At 43.3% G+C, this 24,952-nt stretch overlaps 1 protein-coding gene across 1 annotated transcript in view; it reads left to right on the forward strand.

Moving 5' to 3' along the window:
- Positions 1-3,956: 3,956 nt before the first annotated feature.
- wscd2 (WSC domain containing 2) overlaps positions 3,957-24,952 on the forward strand; it is a 39,735-nt gene continuing 18,739 nt past the window's right edge. Inside the window, exon 1 of the mRNA XM_073465476.1 lies at positions 3,957-4,360. The gene's annotated coding sequence lies outside the window, so the exon portion shown is untranslated. The remainder of the gene's footprint in view (positions 4,361-24,952) is intronic.

A 24,952-nucleotide genomic window follows, 5' to 3' on the forward strand; every position in this document is an offset into this window, starting at 1 on the left:
TGGTAGCGCTACGACTGTGAGCACGTTAGCATGCAGGTGTTCGTATTCAGGTCAAACCTCTGCTGTGGCTCAGCCTCACAGAGCTGCCAGCATGACGCCGCTTCCAGCTTCTCAGCAGAGTTTTAGCTGCTTTCCTCAGTTTTACATCATGTAAATCTAAAATTCTGACATTTCCACAAACTTATTTACTACTATAGAAAAGTAGATTATGACGGTGAGAAGCTGAAGTCCTTCTCACGTGTTGTTATGATCAGAGGACCCACTTGTTGTGGGAACCAGCTCTTCCCACTACCTCATGCTTCTTCAGCCGCGGCCTCTCCGTTGCGTGCACGTGAAACTCAAACACCTCCACAAAAGGGATGTTTACTCACAGAGCTGGAGTCAACCTCGCTCTCTGGAGAATGAGCTCGAGTTACAGAGCCGGAGCTTCATTGTTCTCGATGCGCTCGAGGCGACGCTGACGTTCACAAGTGCACTTTACCTCGTCCCTGATCTCGTGTGACAATTAATAGTCTTAGTTCTCGATGGCTCTCTGACAATAATGTTTCTGAAAGCTGTGGGTGTTTTGATTTTCATTATGTGAACGTTCTATTAAGAAACCTGAGACAGAGTGATCGTCATGTTGACATCAGTATCTGTGCATGTGATGTCGACAGCTAACCTACAGGGAATATCTTTCATTCTTTCAGCGGCGTATGAGAGTTTCTTTCATTGTTACACCATCACATTTCAAAGACATGTGACGAATGAGCCCTGTTTCTCATGAAAACTCACAATATTGATGTTCTTCCCATACTGTAGGCGAGAATTCACATGAGATGATGTTTACAGCACAAAAGCCAGTGAAACACCCCCTTTGTCTTTGTCTTTGTCTTTGTCTTTGATAGATTTCGGTCTCATGCTTTGTGCTTCAGATGTGTGGTCCTGCATTGTAATACTCGACTGAAAGAGCGAGAAATCCATCAGCATGATTTCACACCGGTTATTCTTTGGATTGTGTGCTATCTTTGCTCACAACACCCATTTGTCAGATCCTGACATGAAACAGGAACATGAGAAGAACCATTTAAACCGGTCACAATCTGAAAAATGAAGGAACATTCTCTCCATTCCCCCCTTTCATACCGCCGCCTACATACCCCCCCCTCCACTGAGCAGATTTGTACACAGTGAGCCCATTATTGTCTATTTACTTCTCTCTTCTGCAGCTGAAGGGTGGATAAACCAGCGGTGGTCACACGCAGGCCAACGCACAATGCACACAATACAGCGACTGCTGGCTTGGGATGCAGATGATCGCGTGTTTGACGCTGTGTTGGCTGGCCCTGGTGTTTTTATCTCTCGCACCACATGATCTTCCTCCTACTACTGACCTCTAAAATGAAAATGCATTTGCATACCCTTGAAAAAGACATAAAAAATGTGAGAGCTGTTTTGCATTTATCTGCAGCAACAAAATCCACTCGCCCTCCTCCAAAAAATCCAGCCGGAGAGTTGTTGGATTCTGTTGTTTGGCTGCTGTCCCGTCCGGTCTGCCTGATTCAACATGAGTAATAACACTGCTGCACACTGGTGATTTTCAAGAGTGCCCCTCTAAGTTGGAGCCCGTCGCTGAGTCACCATGTAGAGGAGAGTAATTGTAGGTGACAGCGCTACGGGCGACAGCGCAGACAAGCAACCAACCCCATGAATTGATGGTGTGCTGAAATATGCAGAGTCATCTCAGTTGTGTCAGCACCACCATCTCTTAGGGACAGACCAGTGTTTAGCTGGTAATGACTGAGTGGCTTGTTCAGGCTGCAGGTGCTGGAGCCGGAGAGGACTGAGTCGGCTTTGACACAGGTGAGACGAAACACGCACTCTTTTGTTAAATCTAAACTTTTATTAGGTGGACTGCAGACTTCCTGTACACTGTATCTACATGTGCACTCTGCTCGCATGTGAATCTCTCTCTGTGTACGCGGCCCTCTTAAAGATCTGTGCAATGCAGTTGCTTTAAGCCATCGATTTAACAGCCGTGACTGTCAGGCACAGAACGATAAAACTGATTGAAGCGCACAGTTTACACACGAGGGAGATTTGCAGTTAAACAGAAATGATGATCGTGCGAGCAGCAGGGACGCACACAGCAGCTGGACATCTGGAGGTGGGATTGGGAGCTGGGATGTGGAATGGAAATCAGGTTTTAAAAAATCAGGAGGCAAAAAAACAGTCTGAGCGTTAATCAAAATGTGACACTGTGATGTTTGGCTCGCAGAGAGGAAGGAAAGGGAGAGTTTTTGTCCATGTAACTACTCACACACACACATCCACATGCTTTCTGGCACACGTTGAACAGACAGATATAAATTTTCATTAAAAACAAAGAAAAAACAAAACACAAAAAAGTTAACAGAGCGTACAGAGTGTCCGCAAGCTCTATGGGGTCTGTCGAGTTAGTGTTCGATGATGTTTTGAAAGTTTTTATCGTTATTGTCTTTTAAATGAACGTGAATCCAACATGTCATTAACTAAAAGAGTAACTACTAAAAGAAAAAACATTTAAGTTACACAACACTGAGACACTCGAGGTTGACATTTGAACCAAACGTGGCGCATCATGTTCACATACAGTAGGTGTCACATCAAAAGGTGGAGGAGATGGTGGTGGTGTTATCACAGGCAACATGCTGCCAGTTGGAGTCACACCTTGAGGTATTTAAGGTCACATGGGGACATTTCCATCTGACCAAAACCGGCTGTTTTTCTTACAGGAAGTCCGAGCATCTCCATCTGCATCACTAACCGAGTGTTTTTGTTGTTCCTGTTCCTAAGCAGAGCATCAGCACAGCTTTGTGGGTTGTCTAACTACATATTATTGAAACACATAGGCAGGTTATCTGTATTATTATCATCGCAAGTGTATTGATGTTCTCATGAGCCACGATGGATTGTTGTGCGAGGAGCAAGAGACGGACATACTGCCTAACATTAAGCTACGACTGCTGCAATTTGTACATGACACTAAAGGCCTTGAGCCGTCTCTCTATCAGCTTGGCGGTCCTTGGCCTGAACATGTTGCAGACCCCTGCAGCAGGCGAATGAAATAGTGTAACATTGACCCAAACTGAGTAAATCTGGACCTTTGAGCACCGTCAGGAGAGGGCAAACCACACAAATGTCAAATGGCAACAAGTTCAGTTGTTAATTTAGCTTGTAATTGTTCTGGTTTGGATCATTTTATAACAGAACGGTGATGAATGTGGGTTGGAGGGGCCCCCTGGAAGTTTGCTGTTAAAGAGGGATATAAAACTAAATTAAAAAACAGATGAATACAGTCTTATTACATATGTTTAAAGCTAAAGTTTCAATGATTGCACATGTCAATGTTCTGCACATGTTTAATGCCAGTTTACTGTATATATTCTTGTCTGATGAGACGCTTCATGAGGTGTAAATGCTGCTGGTATACAGACAGCACAGTATTTAGCTGCACTGTGAACTAAACCACTGAGCCAACATGCAGTAATCATTCATATCACTTATCATTGCTGCAGTGTATCTCGTTTTATTACTACTTTCCATTTCCTTGCTGCCAGCAGCCATAGACAGTCACTGATTAGACTCAGCTTTTTCCTTTTTCAAATCAACAGTCTCTGAGTGCTTTGGACTCTGATTCTGACTGAAATCAGAGTCCAACTACCAAACTGGCACTGTCAGCAGCAGCAGCAGCAGCAGCAGTGTGTCAGAGCTTGTCCTGTGTGGGCCCCCGCAGCAGAGCAGAGCAGAGCAGAGCAGCGCGCAGAGTTGCGGCGGGCAGCACTGCGCCTCCCGGAGCTCTGCTGTGTCCCTTTAAGTACAGCAGGCAGTGCTGTTGGCCCGTGTGGCGGCGCAGGGCGCACGGTGCGGCGCTGCCTCTCCGCAGCGTCGAGCGAAAGGCTTTTCTCTTTTTCCACGTCGGACAGAAACGACAGGTCGACCCCAACGCCTGCATCACACACATCCACGCTGTGACCTGAAGGAGCTGAGAGGAAACGAAGAGGGGGGGACTGCATGTGGACTGGAGAGGCTGCAGGGGACGCTGACATTAATGCCTCCAAAGATAGAAGTGCGTAGCGGTTTTATCTGCGGCGGCGGCTGTGCTGTAGATTATTGAACGGGGCACTGAGAGGCGATACGAGCTAATCAGACTGATAAACTACACAGTAAAAAAAAAAAAAAAAAAAAAAAACAGCTGATCGGACAGCATGCTGCTGCTGCTGCTCAGATTTGGTTGAACGATCGGTGGATGAGAGGAGACTCGATGATCAACCAACCATCCTCTGCTGAGTTTCGTCCTGTGAAACTGCAACATCAAACCATCTGCTGAAGCCTTCCCGAGGTAAGCTGGAGTCAAACCCTCACATCTGATCTGAAGCCTGTGAGGACTCAGTCTGGTTACATTTGAGAAACTCACTGATATGACCCAGAGATCAGTTCTCCAGATTTTATCAAAGTGTTTTTATTGTTCTGGATCCACATAAAGCAGCTGGACCGCTGGCTGCACTGGTCCTTATCTATGTGAAGGCCATTTGTTTTTATAACACTCAGCCTCAGGTGATAAAAAGTCTCCTCTGCAGTAAAATCCTGTTTATTTTTTTTAATTGATTTGCTCACTGGTTAATATTTCTCTGCCCCCTGCAGTGTCTGTGTGTGTTGTAGTGTGACAGATGTTTAAGGTGTCCCAGCAGCTCTCTGCTCCATACACTACAATGTTCAGTGGGCAGTGAAAAAATGCATTAGTCTGTAACCAGGTGGAGGCTGGTGGCCCACAGACTGAATCATCCCCCCCCCCCTCTCAAAGTGTGAAGTCATTAGAGCCTTCCTGCTAATTTTTAACCAGAGCTGCAAATCAGATCCAGAAGCTAAGCTGCATTTCCTCCACCTCATTTGCTTCTTTTAGTTCAGGGAAACTCATTTATAGATTTTTTTCAACTCCCAGCTCATTTATTTGTGATTGCTTTGGACCAGGAGTTCAGCTAATCTGAGTGATTTTTTATATAATTGATTAATATTCTCTGGTTTCAGTCTTTTGAAATGTGAGGATTTGCTTCTTTCTGCTTAAATATCTTTTGGGTTTTTTTGAGAAAGATGTTTGGATACCATTCGTGTCCATCCTGTTACCTGATCTTAATTTATCAGCCGACCAATATATCAGTTGGCCGATGTTACCAGCTGATTTTGGCCGATCACAGACAGATCTGTTGTTGGGATATGAGCCATAATGCAGATAAAGATGCTCTGGATAATCTATAATTATTACATTTCCAGTGAAGTTTACTGCTTCTATGCCATCATGAGACGATGATAACCACATTTGAGGGATCATATCGGCATCAGCCCCAAAAATCGCACATCAGCCAGGCTCTGCTCCAGAGTAAAATCCAATACCAGCGTGTTAAAGGAATATATACTGTATACATTAACATTTTCTAACAGCTGTGATGATGATGTGTAATGTAGCGATGTGTTTGCCATCATTGTTGTACAGGCTGACTCAGGTTAAACTCTTTAAATGTGAACAAACAGATCCAGAGAATTAATTCTTTAAAACGTCTTTTCTTTTATCGTGAGATGTCAGTTTGCTGTTTTGTGCTTGGAGACAAAAAAAAGTAGTTTTCGGTTTATGGATATTGGCGACTTGTGCTGTCAAAAAAAATCTGCTGAGTTGTTTTGGATGCTGCTGGGAAGTAAAGCTGCACGCCACTGGAAAAAACTGACATCTGGGAGATATTTTAATATGAAATATTTTCACTGGATAACTTGAATAACTCTGTGTGGAAAGAATTAATGGTTATGGAACGATTCAGATGACTGAAGGAGGCCCGGCTTTATATGATAACTTGATCAAGATTGATTGTGACCTGTGTTTCGCTGTGCATGCAGAGCCTTGCATGTCACCCTCAAGCAACAAACTCCCCGTGTATCCAAGAACCCTTCGAATTATATTGAACTAATTGCAGATGTTTTGGTCGATCAGTCATGGAAAATGAGAACTGTGTGAGTTTGGCTTTTGTATCGAGCAGCAAAAAAGTTGTAGCATGATGTTTGATGGAAACAGCGAACATGTCACTCACATGACTGATCAGCTGTTTCTGCCGTCTGCATTATAATCACTGCATTTCTTGGTCGACCCCGGACAGCATGCAACACGGCCGATGTTAGCTGACATGCAAGAGCTATTACAACTTGCCCTGTCGAAAGTAAACCCTTCCTCTCTACATTTTTGTCTTACCTCTCGCCTCCGGTTACTTCCGTATCCACGTAGCCTACACTTTCAAAAGTTTGCTTAAAATTCACTTGACATTTTATGGAAACATGGCGATTGACATGTCGATGCAGAACAGATATATTGTGCAGCCCTACTGGAAAGTAGCAGGGTCCTGTTTTAGTTATTGGATCGGTGCATTGACTTCAATACTCGCAGATACAAATGCCAAAGGAAGGATTTCTGACACTGGTATCAGTACCGGAACAACACAAGTTTAAGCCTGGGTTGTATCTTCAACATGTCAACACGGTCTCTGAGTGCGTTTTTCACTATTTTCTGACATTTTATTTAAAGAAAAATGTATCTGAGAACATAACAAACAGACTAATTGCTCATGAAAATAATCAATACAACATTTATTCTTAGCTGTGCAGGCTTATTACTGCCTGTAGCTCCTTATGTTGAATGAAAATTATGCAAAATCATCAGCCTCCTCTCGCCCTCTCATTGTTTTGCATTGACCTCCATGTCCTGTAGATCGATGTATTGAACCGAACTGCTCGGTGTGAAGTGTTAAAATAGGAGAAGAACAACATAATGGTTGTTGAGATTGATTACAGTGTTGTTAAAATCAATTCATGAACGGCACTAATTCCTCACACTGCTGCTGATTCAGCACTCGGCATGACAGTAAATAAAAAAAAAAACTCAGAGCGTGACAGAGCTCTTGTTATGACAGCGGGAGCACTCAGGTCTGAATCTAGACCGAGCAGAACTGATCGATACCCTGAACAGCACTGTACACTAAAAAATAATTACAGCTCCCCCTTCCTCCTCAGTCTGATGCAACCCTCTGGTGATGAGTGTTTACATCACATCATAAAGCGATGCGGTTTCAGCTGCATGTGGCAGAAAAAGCTGTGGACGCTCATTTAAAAAATAAAACTCACACAGATTTTTATTGTTGCTAACAGCGGCTCAGTCCTCCGCCCCCGAGGCGAAAGTGAACAGACGTCAGAGAACTCTGGCAACAACTGAAATTCATGTTGGTACACTGGAGGATGACAGGGTGCTGCTACCCGCTGCTGCTGTTGATTCAGTGAATTATCAGATAATCAAAGTCGCAGCGTTTTTGCCCCTCTGGAATTCAAATGAAGCAGCAGCCTTTATGATTGCACCGTAAGGATTGAATCCTCGAGGAGAGAGGTTGTGTTGGAGTTTTTTCCACACGCAGCCGCAGAGCAGAACTTGAAAGTGGCTCAGATATGAAGTCTCTTTGTGCAGCGATTGGGCGGCCGGCAGCAGAATGAGAAGGCTTTGAATTCCTCTGGAGCTTATCTCTTCAACCCCTCGGCGACCTCTCAGGGACGTGCCAGGGATCATATCCAGTGGCCGCTGGCTTTCAAGATCGCCGGAGGAGCTGACAGGAATTACAGTTTGCATGCTTGTGTGAGACATTAGAGTTAAATAACAATAGCGTGGTGTGAACTGGTGGTGAACCTGCTCCTGATATATCAGCATCGAGACCGGAAGTCAAGATCCTCATTAGAGCTCCTACAGAAATAGCTTAGCGCTAAGTACTACGCTGTCGTCGTCAATGACGTGCTGAAAGTTTCAGGCTGTTTAAAAGGTCTGATGCCCAAATGTGGAGTATTTGTTTCAGAAGAAGAATCAAAAACTGTGTTCCAGTTTCACAGCTCCCAAGGAGTGGGTCAGCCTCTCTTCACATACATCACAGCCAGATTTTCAGCTTATAGGAGGATTATTCACAACACCGGACCTCGTCCGTAAGACGTATCCAGATAATCACTGCCTAGACAGGTGGTGAGGAGATACAAGGGTGGTAAACATCAGACGAAGCTGGGAAAACTAAAAAAAAAAGAGGCTCTGCTGGAAGCCGGTCGTTTGTTTGTATTAGCGGACTCCATTACTAACCTAATGTTAGCTACTGTTGCACTGAGAAGAGGCGCTCCAGAAGGTGCATAAAGAAATCCAGCAGCATTAAACAACTTAAACAAATCACCGGGAAGGTTTCCTTTCTCACGTCACGTTACAATCCGCTCACACAAAGCCTATAAAAAAGTGATTAATACAAGTACATGTATATTACTACAGATTGTTACACACAGCCCCTTTAAGTCTTTTATTTCAGGTCTTTTGCTCAAACTGACAAAGAAAACCAATGAACACAGCGAAAAAAAAAAAAAATCGTACTTAATCCTCCTGTTGTGTTCATTTGACAGGAGGAGCAAAAATTTGACCCGATACACGTCTAATCATTCAAAGGTTGTCAGAAACCAAAACATCTGAATAAACTCTAAACTGTTGGTACAGTGAGTTTTCTTATTGTTCTTGGTTTTGCATCCTAATGAGCATTATGAAAATAACTCGTCAGACTGCTCACACGCTGTTATTAACAACTGCAGAAAAAGCTAAATAGCCAATTATATTTTTGAACTCAGACCTGCTGTGGAGGCTTTTCTCTCAGACGGAGACAGACGCCCTGCTGAGGATGTGGATGTTGTTTAATCCAACCAAGGCTAATATGAGATGGTGTGATTGTGTGTGTGTGTGTGTGTGTGTGTGTGTGTGTGTGTGTGTGTGTGTGTGTGTGTGGTTAAGTCATAGTGCGCTCGCATCTCCTAACATGCTGGAATGCAAATGCGAGGCCGTGCCGAGGGTGTTTTTTTCTTGGAGACAAGGAGACTAAAACTAATTAGCAGAGTCGTCAGATAAGATAATTATTGTATCATTTTAATTGGGTGAGAAGACATAAGTATTACGGTGCACGAAATATGTTGCTATCTAATGTCTTAAATCAGTGTTTTTTCCTGACTTTTCTCCCCCTGTTTCTTATATCGGGGTATCTAGTGGCAAAGAGCCAGGTTGCATTTCACTGAAATAACATTATCTGGATGATGGATTACATTTAAGTTGTGTTTGTGAGTTTTTATGCACAAAAGACACAAGGCTCTCATACTTCACTGAAATTAAAAGATATAATATGTGGGAATTCTGCATTAAATGTTTGCTAAAATGTCAACTAGACCTTGTTCAACAATGTTCAACCCCGGAGAAATCCACAAGTTTAGCAAACGTTATGGAACGACGGCAAACAACAATTCAGCACTCACTCACTCTGGTTCTCTCTCTTCTTACTCCTCTCTGTAACGTTACGTTCATGAAAGTAAAGTACATTTCCCCTCTCAAGCTCAAGTCGGCAGTCAACAGTACAGTACAATAATATCTGCAGGTCGCTGCTGCTGCTGCTGCAGTCAGGTTGATAAACAGGAGTGAAGATAAATCCACTTTTCAATCCCAACAGTTAAAAAGTAAGCCCTCAGCTCTCCTCCCGTCAGTAAATGGCTTCGGATCAGAGCAGAATCTGATGTGATTCCAGGTGTTTATTCCTCCAGTAGGTCCGGCTCTGCACCCGACTCTTTAGCCGGCAGATATCTGTATAGTTTTGTCATAGTTTTGATAGAGAGCCTCGAAGCCGCAGAGGTCACATATTGTTTGTTTAAACCTGAGGGGAAGATAAGAGCCGTCATATTTCATACTTGGCATATTTGGATCTTGATTGCTTTGCTTACATGAAACTTTGGTTAAAGTTGCTTCATTAATCATTAAAATCAGTATGTTCTATATGTTGATACGTAATTACTGTGTAATCAAACCACAGCGTGTTTATTTTTAAACTAAATGAAGAAAAAACTGTCTTTTCTTCCAAGACTTCCTCCCCAAACGTGGATTATCACAACACTCGCTGGTCGTGAAGAGCTCAGTCAGGGTTTCAGATGTGGCACCGGCTCTGGCTCCCTTCAGTCTGACCCAGAGTATCTGTTTGCCCTCCTGACTCACGGCCGTGTAAAAGGTCCAACACTAATAGCTCAGGGGAGACAGGAGGCTTGACATGGTGTGTGAGTGGAAGAGTGAAGAGAGAAAATGAGAAAATTAAACAAAAAGATGAGGGAGCAGGAGATAAGGAGAAAAAACAGGGGATATAAAAGTCACATTCTCTGCAGTCCACTCCCGACCTTGAGACGGTGCCAGTGTCTGAGATTAGCACATTGCCACTGTAATCGCTCACCTGGAGTAGCAGACCCCCTTGTCCTGTTTTCAACTTGATCCCTGCTTCACAGAAAGGCCTCTGTCAGAGTTGAAGTGCAGGTCTCTGTTTTCTAAAGCTGCTGCATTTACAGAGGTCCAACCAGGCAACAGCCGAGCCTTTAAATAGAGAAATATAGTTTACCAACTCCACTTTTAGGGAGCTGGAGGATAAAATGGTCTGAGTGCTGCCTGTGTGTTGACTCCTGAGAGGCGTTTTCCTCTGCTGCCTCCATCTAAAGCACCATTTATACTCCTACATGACGCTGAATAATGATGCAATAAATCAAACAAGTCATGATTAGTTCCCACTGATTATAATGACAACAGCAAACATATGAATAAGTGTTTCGTAAGCCCTATTAGGTTCGTTAAGATGGATATTATATTCACATTAGCAACAAAGTCTTGCGGTGTTTTCTCAGCTTTGAGAACATCACTTGAAGCCGTGTTAGTGGATCTGTGAAAACACATCCATCCACACCCAGACTGCGCTGTGAAGAATTAAGACAGGCTTCGTTTTCAAAACAGGATGTCAGGAGATGTTTGATAAGCTCTGTCCTAACAGTGCTCCAGCACGGCAACCAGGAGCCCCAGCAGCAGTACGATAAAGAAATCAGAAGGAAGTGGCGGGTCCCCTCTGGGTCCGTCAGACGCTGCAATCAGTGTCAGCAGCCGCATCAGATCTCCTTTCAAACATGCTGGGCCCTAATTGGGTTCTCACACTTACTAGAGACATTCGTCAGGTTGCTGTGAAATGAAGTAGTCGGCCAAATCAAGATGTGCATCCCTCTGTTCCTTCCCACGCTGCTGTGACCGTCGTGGAACAACAACTACTACTTTTGCTTATTTCCTGTGAGGAACAAACGTCATTAAAGAGGAAATAGTAGCAAATTCTCATGATAGCTTCGCGCTCGGTAATTGTACCTACTGGGATTTCTGCTGAAAGATGTGCAACAGTTACCAAGCCTGGTCTATTTATACACACTTAAAGTGAGGGCTTATTATTTTTACACAGCCTTTACATGTTCTTCTATTAATTTCCAGCAGCAAGCTGGATGAGCGCCTAAGTCTATCCCCTTATCAGCTACTTTTCTGAAGCTGGCGGTAAGCATAGCACACACACACATACACACACACACACACACACACACACACACACACACACACACACAGACACACACACAAGCTCCTCTCGCGGCGGCGTTAATATTCTCCATCTGTCAGTGGAGCTGCCCAGGTTTGGCCGCGATGTTAGGAACTATCACATGCAGTAAATGAAGCACGCCTGGTCAGCCACGAGCCCATCGCCACGCCTTGTCAACCCTCATCACCTCCGCTCACTCGGTGACGCTGCAGATGTCTTTCCCAGGTTGCTTCGGGGGGCTGGGATGACTCAGTTTGAGCGCCTGCTCAACGCTTCACTGACTCCCGGTTCAGCCCCTCTTCAGTCAACCGCGGCAACTTAAACACGATTGGGCTGAACTGTTGAGGCAAAAACACAGACTGCAGTATTTTTCCGTGTTAGACTCAAATGTGGTTTTTCCCAACCTCAAGCACCCAAAGAAGTGTTGATGAGAGGCTGTTGTGCATCTGTTCTTTCTGTCAAATTTACATTCATACCACTTTCTGGACAGTTTCAACCGTGTGTGTTACTTTCAGGCTTTTTCTGCTCATTTGTGTCATAGTTTGGATTTTCAGTTTGGCCTTTTCCTGTTTTATTTTGTAGATTCATCCTCATGTGTCTCGTTTTACTTTCCACTTCCTGTCTTTGTCTTTTTTGATCGCCCTATTAGTTTCACCTGTCTCTTATTAGTCTCCCTTGTGAATTTAAGTCTGTGTCTTTCCCCTTTTCTCTTTTTTTTGGTCCGTCTGTTTTTGTCCTCACGGCAGTCCTGACTTCTCCTTGTGTTGCCTGTTTTGTATCCAGCCTTGGACTCCAGGTTCTGATCAGTAAAGTTTGCATTTTGTTTTTCGTGGTTTTGGGTCCTGTGGTGTGAAACCTGACAGTCTGTTTGTGATGCTCAGGTGTTACTACTGAATGGTTGCTGGGAGGAGTGTCATAGCTGGAAGGTTTCTGCTAATTGTGACAATAACGTCACTAAAAAATCATCACAGAAGGAGCTAATCTCTATTTCCTCTTTTCGCTTACCATTAATGTGATCTATCAACCAGATCATTTCAGTTCTGTCTACCTCTGAGATTTCTGTCTAGAGAAAAAAAACCTGTTTGTGGCATTCGCAGCAGTGAAAAACGTCTGCAGACTTTCCATAAAAAATGTCCCAGATTCTTTGGAAAATTCACAGAGGTCACGGAGAAGTTTTTCTTTGGAACTTCTTTCTACCAAACAAAGAGTCTCTCTCAAAAATCTGGGCAAATAAAAGTATATGCATGGCAAGATGCCACCGGAGGGACGAGAGAAAATCTGTTTTTGCTGCACGAGTGATAAAAACACATCCATACTGGACTCAATCATTCGTTTACTAAAATAATCGAGCCCCTCATTGTCACCTTGATTTGGTATTTCAGAGATTTCTGTATCTCACATTCAACCTTTTGCGTCCTTCCATTGCTTCAGAGATGTTTTCCACGTTGCATCAGAGCAGCAGTGAAACACTACTGCCTGCCCGTCATGTTTTATTCATCTTAGGAGAGGCTTGCTGCAGCCCGCCTCGCTCCGTCCTTTGAGCCCAAAACGAGGCAGCTGTCAGAAATTCTGACTCCCCGGATACTTTAACCCATTTCTTCATCTACAAACACGCAAACATGCAGGCATACTACACCGCTCCCCTGTGTGCACACATCCATGTAACCTTTCTACCCTTGCAGAAGTTCTCAATTTCCTTCTGACTTCGGGTTCATGTGGTAACAGCAGTGTTAACACAGTCAGGTAAACTTTAGCAACTCAGGAGTGTGAACATTATCAACACTAGTACTCTCAATGTCTGCTTATACTAGATTTTGTCCTTTTTCTACAGTAAGTCTGACACATTCTGCTATCTTCAAATACTTTATACCTTTAAAATCTAGTCAATAAACCATAATAAATGATAGAAGTATTGAATTTATGTCATAAAAAATAAAAAAAAATCATCTTTTTCCATCAGATTTGACTAAATCAACATAATGGAAACATATTTTCCAAAACTATTCTGAATGTAGTAACATCAACAACATGTTTCTTAACACTCCATAAGTAATTTGACCTGCTTACATTGTTTAGTTTTGTAGTTATGCTCATTTTTTAAAGGCTTTTTGATACTTTCATCTGTTAGTTCCCCAGTGCCTACATGATGTCTTTCTCTAGAATATCTTAAACTACTTCTCCTGATGCATGATATGGACTTTTTCATATGGTTAAAAAAAACAAAAACGTCCACACCAACGACACCATGTTTGGTTCTCTATTCCACCCAGGTTCTTCCTCCTCGCCTTCTTCTCTTTCTTCTGTGTTTATTGGCATAACACCACCTCCTGTCTTTTGAGTGTGTACATGCTGCATTTGTTAAGTCGGTTTTATTTTAGGTAGATTTTAAACAAGATTACGCAAACAACACAATCTCCCACGGCCGGTTTGGGGGCCACCCACAGGAGGTCCATTTTCATGGGCTTAAAAAAAGAAAACAACAGCGTGGTATTAAAAAAAAAAAAAAAGGCATGAAGGAAACAAGGATTTCAAATCGAGTCATGGCAATTTTATTTATATTTCTCCCAAACTTTGCCTCAGTGGGCTTTACAGTCTGTACAGTGTACGACACCCTCTGCCCTTAGGAAAAACTCTCACAACAAACCCTTGTAGCAGGGGAAAACACAAACCCTCACATGTACCACAGAGGAGGGATCCTCTCCCAGGACAGACTGACATGCAGTCGATGTCACGTAGACACAGAACGGACCAACAAAATCACAGAGTAAACAGATAACAATGAGGAAAATATCAGATATAAGTACTATCACCTCATTTGTTGACTTAAATACGTGTAATCATCATCTTTAGTAGCAGTTCAGACTTCAACGTGCTGATTCACTCGCTGATTTGTCATTTCATACAGAGCTGATGGGACCAACAGTACGAACATAATCAACAACAACAACAGTTGACTAAAAATAGGACGCATGAGCAACAAGGCGTCTAATGATGTTCATGTTTAATTGGACAGGATATGTTGACAGCAGGCCTCTGGTGCTGCCCGACCTTTACAGGCAGATTTGCGTGATGCTGATGAGGCTCCATGGTTGAGTTCACATTTTGCAAGGCATGCTTACAGAGCACCCTACCGCGCGCACACACACCACACACACACACTTCATACTCCTCAGATGAATGCATCCAGACCGCTGCACCCAGCTCGCCGGCCTGCGTGATTGTGCATTGTGTTGAACAGCTCATCAAAAAACAGCTAAATGGCTTGTGTAACAACAAAACACTCAGAGTGACAGTGCTCTCGTGCCGTCCTTTCAGTCTCTTTATTAACAGACCATAAAGTAAAGAGTGTCAGTCTGTGATGACGCTCAATGCACTTCAGATCGTATCTGTTGAACCTACTTCCTTCTAACTTCTTTCTTCAGTCAGTGTTAATTTCCACTCCACGAGCATGGGCGTCAGATACTTTCGATTCTGCTGCGTTGTGATGTGTAGGAGGTGAAAGCGGTATAGATGGCATACTAATCGCAAGATAATGTTTGACAGGTTTAGGCTGCAGCAGTGTGGGAGCAAAAACAAAAAAAAAAAAAGAGAAAGACAGAAAAGAAACTCTTGGTGGTTTTGTGGTTGATTTCTCCTCATAAAACTGTCAACTATAATTGCAGTCTGGTGAGCAAATAGGCTGAAAATGCTTGTTATCACTCCCTGCACATTAATCATCCCAAAAAGAACCAAAGGTCCTCCTCACATGTGCACTAACCATTTATAAAACTGCAAATGTGTCCTGTGGTGATTAAATCCAAAGAAATTCGACTCGCATTTCTTTCTGTTAAAACTGAGTTGTGACATTTTTGAGTTATTAGACATCTTGACAGTGCTGTCTCCAATTGCAGCTCTTATATGTTGCATGACAGAAAAGTGTCCAAATGCCCAGAAACTGCTCGGGGGGTCACTCTGTACACACAAGAGAGAAAACAGAAACAGCTGTGACACTTTTAAAAACTAGAATGGCGCCCAGCGGAGAGCATACCTCCGCCAATGCCCCTGGATCCATCCCTTCTTTTCCCCAATCTGCACCAGAAGTTAATGGGGTCTGTTCTGGGCCGATACCCATCCTCCATCCAAGTTTTGTGAAAATCCGTCCAGTAGTTTTTGCGTAATCCTGCTCACAAACCAACCAACCAATAAACAAAAAAGGACACAGGTGAAAACACAATGTTCTTGGCGGAGGTGATAATAATAAGTAAGTAAGTTAATTTTACATCAGTTATTCTGTATTTTAACCATCAGGGCTCGAATCAAATGATGGGAGTTGGACGACTCTGTACTTTTCTTCTTTGAAGTAGATTTTTCTCACACAAAAAAATCACATCCATTGGCGGTGTCAAGTGGTTAGCTTTGATTACGTGTCTGCTTTTCTGAAAAAAAGAAAAATCCTTGACTGTCTAACTGAATACCTGCTGTTAACTGTGCTTCACGCTGAGACAACAGCTTGTAGTTTCAGTGATTTTGTATTGTCTGAAGTGATCCCAGCATGTGGTACCGTGGGGCAAGATCGCCACCTTTGTTCCAGACAACATCTTTAGTAACCCCTCTAATCCTCCTGTTGTCCCGGCTTTGAATGCTGCAGACTTATCCAGCTCTCAGGGATATAAATTCATCTAAAATCCCAAATGTTAAAACTGTTGACAGTGAGCTGAGAAATGCAACGGATCAACAGGGCAAGGTTCAAGGTCCGTTTATTTTGTTATTCAAAGGGCATGTGCGCGGTTTATTCTAGCTGAAAGTAGATCCAGTTGTGTAGGATTACTCTCTGAGACCACACGCTGTTTTTTAAAAAGGAAACAGGACTTAAGCAAACGAGAAGTGAGATTTCGTAAATACTTGTGGTTGCTCGTAAATGCAACCAGCCTCAACCGGACACCATCTCATTTCATCCCGGCTGTATGTAATGGCCGTCCCTCTGGCAAAGTAATTTTCGGACTGAACTCATTTGTTACAGTGCTTTGAAAATAAATACAAAATGCTCTTTTCATTTTTTCTCTCATCCCGGGGAGTGAGGGGTTAGCAGCAGAACAAAAGGAGCTGGAGGAGCCGGCTCCTTGCTTAAGGACACTCCAGCAGAGTGGCTCCTCGTTGACACGGGATCTTGAATGTGCGTGTTTCAGTAGAGGAGGTCTGTCTCAGCTCTCGCCGCTCCGCCCAGCACTCCACTGTTTTTGCTGTTCTTGCTCTGTCCAACAGAGCAGAAGAAGCTGTGTGATACAGGAGAACAGTTGTGTCAACATCTCCCTCTGTGACCGAGGTTGATTATGAAACTACTGTGGGATCACAGTGTTGTAACGGAGTAACACAGCGCGGTTGATTGAATAGTGTTCGTATCAATACTTTATATCAACAGTGAAACAAATGACTCTCACGTGATCTCGTTAACGCTTGTGTCCGAACACTGCGGTCGAACCAATCAGCGTCCTCTGAGTAAGGTTTAAGTGTGACGACCAGCGAGAGAAGCAACTGTTTGTTTGAAACAACAAAGGCGGCTCCTGAACACGTTAGCGTAGCTTCTATAGAAGAGCGTATTAAGTCTTTTCTCAATGGAAACGATATTTTCGCTCCTCTCTCAATGCGTTGGTGTTAGCGCTCTCCTACTCTTCTGATGATCTGATTGGTTGAAGTTAGCTTGGCCAACAAAGCGTTTTTGAAAGTATCTGCCCTTTTCCAAGCATTTTCTGGTTTCTCTTCTTTACAAACCATCATTATTCACCACAGAGCTTTTCAGCATCTTTACTATACTTCACCCTTACTGCTCTCATTACCATTTTCCTGCTTCGATGGACAGCTGTTTGCACTGAAAAAGCTCTAAAAGCTGAGCTAAAAAGCCAGATGTTTCCCTTAGGAGTCTGTGGAGACCAAAACAGAGCTTAAAGACAGCGAATATTGGACTGGAACTGGCCAGAAACATAACGCCGAAACACAGACATGGACTGTTTCACAGTCTTGTCGCCTGTAACTCCACCTCCTGATACGACAAACATCAATACGGTACGTAGCATATGACATGTACACATTTTGGACTGGCTTCTGGGCTGCGAGCACTCGTCTGCGATCCTGTCTTGTCCGTATAACTTAACATTTCGAGCAGATTGCAGTCATGTTTTTTTTCTGGCCGCTTGTTTTTACAAATGCTCACAAATAGTAAATACTGAGTCATGTTAATTTTAAGAATATTTAATAGCAGCCAAAGTGGCTCCAAATATAAAGTGAGCCAAACACCCACTCCACGGTGCTGCTGACGACACTTCTCAGTAAACTGTAGGTGTTCTCATGGAAAAAGAAAGTGTCTTGTTCTCAGTTAATAAATAACTGTATTTCTTGGCTACATGTTGTTAAGATGTGTTTGCATGCGTCCATGTGTGCTTTTCATAGTTAAACTTAACGATTGTGCTGTCAAAGATTGCCTCAGGTTTCATACGGAGGCATTTCCTATCCCCTCACTCCTCCTCCTCCTCCTCCTCCTCCTCCTCACTCCACCACCACGCCGGCTAAACATTTTCTGAAACCCTCTGCAATCCTCTCTTAAGTCTATTCAAGCATGGAGGACTGAGATTCACAGCAGAACTGAGCCGGGAGAATTCGCTTTTAATTAAAGCCGAGAGATCTTCAGTGCTTAGTGAAGGTGGGAGAAGAAAGGGGGAGAAAAAGCTCTTTTCCTCTTTGAAAAAAGCTGAACTGCAGATATTCTGTACGGCCCTGAATGAAGAGCTTTGTTAGGGTTGGATAGAGGAAGACATCATTTGATCTCCCATTGACAGCGCCTCCCCCGCTGCAGAATAATTACTTCTTTTATGAAGCCATTAGAGGGGACTGATTCAAGTGATTGTTTCTCAAATGTCCATCTATGTGGCCAACTGGGATCTGGGGAGTGGCAGCGACTGAGGGTTGTGTTTGAAACCCACACAGCAGGAATCTGGGATATCTCTCTCTGTTCAGAGCTTCATGACACATCATTAGTGCCACCACTATCATTCCTGTTGGCTTCAAACCTCTTTTTTTCCCCCCTCTCCTTAAAGTTCTCTCTCCTTTCATTTCTTTTCTTTGCCTCGTTCCTTCAGATTTACAAACAGACTGCATGACCGAGCGAGTCCACAAGGAAAAATAATTACTGCTAATCCAGATTTTCTGCAAATGATTTGTTCGGTTTTTGTCTTGTTGCTCGCACCTAATTGAACTCTGCTGCTTTGCGTCCACAATCACAAAGGGAGCTATTATTCCTCCATTTTCTTTTTGCTTATCACTACCTGCTGGTAAAATGTTCACGATCATCAGGCACTCGGTTGCACTGCAGCAGCTTAACGTTACCGTGCGCCAGTCAAACACGAGGATTAATTTTAGACCCTTTCATTTACTTCTCTATCAGAGTTAAAGGTCGCCCACTGAGCTAAATGGACCAATAAGTATTGTGAGGATTACAATGAGCTTTGTCCCCCCGCCATCGACTTAATTTTAAGCTATACAGAGTGCGCTTTAAAACTCTTCCAGTGATTGGTCAGTTCAGCCCAGATCAACTGAGAGGCCGTAACCGCACCAAACACAACAATCATATCATGACAGAAACAGCGTTTACTGTTGATCAGTCTCTGACATCTGAAGTTTTGGACCTAATGGCCAAAATCTAAAATCTTATTGACATGAAAGGTGCGTGAGCTGTTTGACTGTGAAGTGACGTCAGGTTTAGAGATTATTAAGAGTTGAAAAATGATCTTAACAGTGCACATTTGACATTGTTTGGTCTTTGCAGTGTCTGTACTGCAATTTCTTGTCACTTATTAGCCAACATATACACTGATACTGATTCTGTGATCTATGATAAGCTAATAATCAACCAAAACTATCAATCATACTCGTGTATTTATGGGGATATGGATCAAATTGCTCAGGACTCCAGGGTGCCAACCTCAATATTTTTGAAACAAACAAACAACTAAAAAAAAAATCCACAAATAGTTGCACAAGTACTTCACACAGCCAGTATCTGTCACGGTTGCAAAACGGTGAGGACCCAGATGCAGGTAAGGAGACTGGAAGATTGAAAACAAAAGCAAGTTTTAATGATAGCTGATGGTCCAAAAACAAAAATACAAAAATATCAGAAAATGCAAGCAACAAAGGCAAGCAGTCAAAACACAGGCAACACAACAGAAATGGAAAAAAAAACAACTAAACAAACCAGGGGGACATGGGAGCAAAACTGACAAACCAACAAAGAGCGAGGGGCTGAAGCACAAACTGAACTAACGAGGCGATGAGGTGCAGGTGGAGGGATGGACGATGTGAGACAGGTGAGGGGGGATCAGACTCGGGAGGAGCACAGTATCAGTGAAATAAGTTTAAAATCAGTTTTATATGATTGAGAGTTATGTGAGTGTGTCGAGGTATATGTGATTTCTTGATGCGAGTTCTGAGGCCTGTTGCTGCTTTTCCTGACGAGTTGAAAGGTGTTGACATTGTGAAATACGACTGTATTTTGATGTCTTACGCACATGATTCCAGTTTTCCGATCCGTTCTCATCCATCCCATCTCGTCCTAAAGTGATGGCTGGCTGAAGGAATTGAAGTAGAATCAACAAACCAACGAGATGTTTTTCTGGAAAAGGTGCTGAAAACCTCTGATGGATCCGAACTTTGGATGTAAAACAATACGTCTGTGTGCTTTGTTTTCATAGTCAGCAGTTGGACTATTTTTCCTTTTCAGACCAGACCTGGCAGGTAAAACAAAGTGTCACAGTACAGCTACCACCTGGTCTGCTTACGTGAATCTGTTCAGCTGTGTTATGCGCATTTAAATTGAATAAAGATTCGTGGCCAAGCTTGAAGGAAACCATGCAGCTCATCTGGAATAAGTCTACCTAATTTGCCACCATCTGCAGCTTTAGCAATTAATTTCAGGCGTTTTTTTAGGCGTCTTCCTAACAGATTTCTGACAGAGGTTCCACTAACAGGTCACTTCCTGATAAATAACACACAGTAAACGATCGCGTGTACATTGGAGCGGTATTTTTGGAAACTGTATCCCAGAGTATGTGAAATGGCACTCGACACCGAAGCAGAGGTGGATGTTGGCTGCAGCAGATGGTTCATACTCGTCTAGTTGGTTTCTTCTCTCCTCGCTTCATATAATCTGCCACTGCTCAGAGATTCTTGCAGACATCTCAGCTGATAAGCTTCCTTTTGAGTGACCACACCAGTAATTAAGTGTATTGGGCATTAAGCCAGTCGCTAATGCGGGCACACACCGAGATCAGACGCAGGTTTAATTAAGGCGGCTGAAGCGAGAAAAAAAAAAACGGAAGCCAAAACCAGAGCGCATGGTGTGGTTAGCTTTTGCCAAACACTAAGCAAAGAAAACTGCTCTGGCAGTGTGATCCTGTTGTTATTGGAGGCTGTCATGTTCACACTCCAGTTTTTTCAGGGGTCAGGCGCTCTTAAGTGTTGCCATCTGCGCCGAGCGAGCCGCTTGAATCAGCAAACGTTTGGCACCAAATTGATTTAACTGAGCAAAACCTCTTCTTACTGCTACACCTGATCACGATTTAACACTGCTTACATAGACACATCATGTATTAAATCCTCTTTCTCTCAAACAACCTCGCTTGCCTTTCTGGTGGTCTTGACTTTTTCCCCCCCGGGGGCCTGTAATGAGACAACTTTGCGTTGTGGGATGGCCCCGGAAACAATCTCTGTAAACCTGAATGCGAGCGTGGCCAGCGTTATCACCGGGGGAGGAATGTGATCTTTAGTTTGATTTGATTTGACAAACACAGCTAATGCGCACTGGCAGGCCAAAACACACTAGGAGAGCGGAAAGACAGGCCTTTGGGGTGAGGGGAGGGTCAGGGCTGCTGCTGCTGCTGCTGCTGCTAACGCTGTTAACCCTTCTGCTGCTGAACACGCTGAGGGCATGTTACAGTACGTTTACAGGATGGGACTGTATGTGCACATAGTTTGCAGAGAAAAAAGGACAATGAGAGAAGACTCATATGGTTTCCTTTCCCACTAACGCTGCTGGCACCGCACCGGATAACCCTTATCTTCCTGCCACTGTTAACACGGTTTGTTTCTTCCCTTCTGTTAACGACCGTCAGCGTTGGTTTGTTACTGTGTCGATCCAAACAGAACCTCACCATACAGTTCCCTTCCCTGTACTTCAACCGCTGTGAAAACACAGCAAGAAGAAAATCTGTGGGAGGATATCACAACTAATTTAATTCAGCTGGTGTGATTTTTGAGCTTGAGAGTTTGAGGTCTCGCAGTTCCCAAAGCCTCACCCACGTCTGAGCGAGAAGAATGCTTTCTGGCAATCGGCAGACAGGAGGGGGAATGGAAATTGATTTCATCTGCACGACCGAGAAACAAAACTGAATATTCCATCTGCTTCCATCTTGACAAAACATCCAACTCTTAAATATACAGCCCCCTCAGTTCAAATCTTTGAGGAGATGATAAAAAAACACAGAAACATGTTTTCTTTTGTGTTTTTAACATCTTGCATTCTTGGCAGTTTCTTTCCCTTCAAACTCCAAAAAGTAATGCATTATCACACTGTAGCAGCTTTTTGTGTTAAAGGTTTTTCTTAGTAGTATCACAGAGTCGACCGCACGTCTGTCTTGCTCAATCCCGTCCCTGGTCAATGAGTCCCAGGACAGATATGGAGAACGTTTATGGATTGACTTGTGGAGCCGGTTGCCTCCAGCACAAGCTGAGCTGGCCGTGCTCACCAAAGATTAACTTTGACGTTTCCTCCTCTAAATCCGCTCTGATTAAATATTTGCTGGCTCATTTAATATGAATGTGAATTAATGGTCAGTCAGTGAGTTCATGTCCGCTCCACTTGAGTAATTGCCATGATTTGGCAGAAAGACCTCAACAGCACCTCCCATCTCTCGTCTGCTGGATTTCCTCTTGCTCTGTCTGTCTGTTTACGAGTGTCACGTCTGATTTTTATCCACCGGCCAGCTACGAATGTGAGTAATACTCACTTGTTTTGGGCTCTTAATGGTGCAGACTTACAGCATGTGAAGCTATAATGTGAGGGCCATGTTAGCGGCACGACAATGTTGGTGCAGACTGAAAAATCTCAACAATTAATAGATGCAATAAATGCCATGAATAGTGGCATAAACATTCAGCATTTTTTATTTTTTTAAATCATTCTAGTTTTCATTTAAATACCTGTAAAGCTCCTGATTTTCCCATCAGCCTCAGCTGTATTATTGCTAAAAATTTGTCAATTATTAGCATGCTAACACACGTTAAACATTAAACCAGCCAACCATCAGCAAATTAGCATTCTAACTTTGAGCATGTTAGCATGCTAATCTTAGCATTTAGCCAAAAGCACTGCGTACAGTATAAGTACAGCTTCACTGTGTCACAGTGTACTGAGGATTCTTAAGGGTCGTCCACACGAAGAACAATAACTATAAATATATGGTTTTAAAAATCGTTCCAACTCAAGGTGAGTCCACACCACAACTATAATGACGACCCGTATCTGGACTTATCTGTGGTTTTTGCAGAAAAACGTTAACTGCTAAACAATTTATCCTGGTCATTGGGCTGCGATGTCCATTTTCCTAAGCTGTTGGATGGATCTGGATCTCTATGTACAGATAGTTATCGTTCATCAGCGTGGATGCTCACAGCGTTATCATCATAGTTACTGTTGTCGCTTTAGTCTTGCTCTTTTTCCCTCATACAATATGAAGTATCTACAGTTGCAGCTTGATTTCATCCACACTGTTGTTTCTGTCAGCTGAACCTGCAAATGAGCCACGAGTTCAATTTCATTTTCGTAACTAGAGGGGATTCAATTATTAACCAGTAATGAGCCTGTGTGTGGCCCTTGTGCATACATGATAGGCAGCACGGGTGGGTGTCACATGCACTGGATCCTTATGTCGCTTTCTCCATCTGTTCGACCCCCACCCAGTTTACTCCTTTCTGGCTATAGCCACCATAAGTTGACAGAACAGCCCACACAGCCCTGATATAACGCTCTGTTAGGCTACATCTTTGCTTTCAATCCCACCAGGAAGCCACGATACGTTTTCAGGCCACCGTTTCCCTCCACACTGAGTCAGGAGTGAGAGGCGTGTTGAAATATGCAGCTCTATTTATCTATTTAGACCTTGTAACCTCGTCGGGAACTTAACCTAGATATGATTACATTTGCTCTAAAGCAAACAAATTATTCAGTTTGAAAGAAAGAACAGCTTGTTTGAGTTAGTGTACACTGTTCGTGCTGAAATATGAAGCATTGCTCCATCGACAAGGTGAAAAAATACTGACACAGGACTGAAAAGTCAGCACGCTTACAGAGAGTTACTTTTCAATATTGTTACAGCTGTTGAGCTGCAGACATGGATATTATACTGTGTATTTGTGGAGTAAAAGGCTGTTCATGGGAATGAAAAGATCACTGAAATTAGCTGACAACACAAAGGCTACGCAGAGGAAGGAAGAGTTACCACTGATACCACCTAAACCATGTTTTCCTCAACCTAACCAAGTATATTAGCTACCTAAACCTGAGCAAACTGTGACAGATAACAAGTGAACTTAGTGTTAAAATAATAAGTGAGCAGTTTAATTATATAATCCAACCAAGGATAGGAACCCTGGTGTTTGGAGTGTCCTATATCAGCCCACCAACTGGCTCCTGCAACGGTTTTCGTCACTGTTTGTTGAAACGATGGTCAGACGCACCTTATCCTCCTTATTTTGAAACTGTGAAGCCTGAATAAATAAGACTCCCTTATGTCTTTTATGTCCTGAGTATAAATCCCACTAATATTAACTTTGACTCATCAGCTGCAGCGCCCTTCATTTATAGGCCTGCCTCAGAACGTTTAGTGTTTGTCATTTTTGGAGCTTGACTGAGGAAAAGAGATTTGATCTTAAAACACTGAATAATTAAAATGCAGACAAAGATATCTGTAATAATAAACCGTCCCTGCAGGAATACTGAGGCAAAGTTTTTTTTGAGAAGTCAGGCCAGGATGAGGGTTGTCTTTGTGCCCAGATGCTGTGGATTGAACCTCATGACGAGAATGTGATCCATTTCTCCTTGAGGGTCTCGGACTCTTCCCAGACCAACACAGGAAAAGTAGAGGAGGGGCGGGAAGCCAAAGGTGGAGGGAAGGGGGGGGTCTGCGGTGCCATTGAGGTTTCAGGTGACAAGTACTCTGCGGATTTGTCCCGAGGCAGACAGAGAGCCACAAGGGCGAGTGTCCCCTCGAATGTTCTGGAAAATTCCCTGACCCCGAGGAGTGTTGCGTTACACCTTCCAATTGTAGCCTCCCCGGGCTCGTCCCCAGAACAGAGACTCCTTTGAGCGAGAGGCTGCAGAGAATTTAGGAAAAGTCCGGATTCAGCCATCGTCTGTCAAGAAATGCAGTAATCTGTGTAAAAAT

This window comes from Pagrus major, chromosome 5 (genome assembly GCF_040436345.1).
Source record: "Pagrus major chromosome 5, Pma_NU_1.0".
In the NCBI taxonomy this organism is placed as follows: domain Eukaryota; kingdom Metazoa; phylum Chordata; class Actinopteri; order Spariformes; family Sparidae; genus Pagrus; species Pagrus major.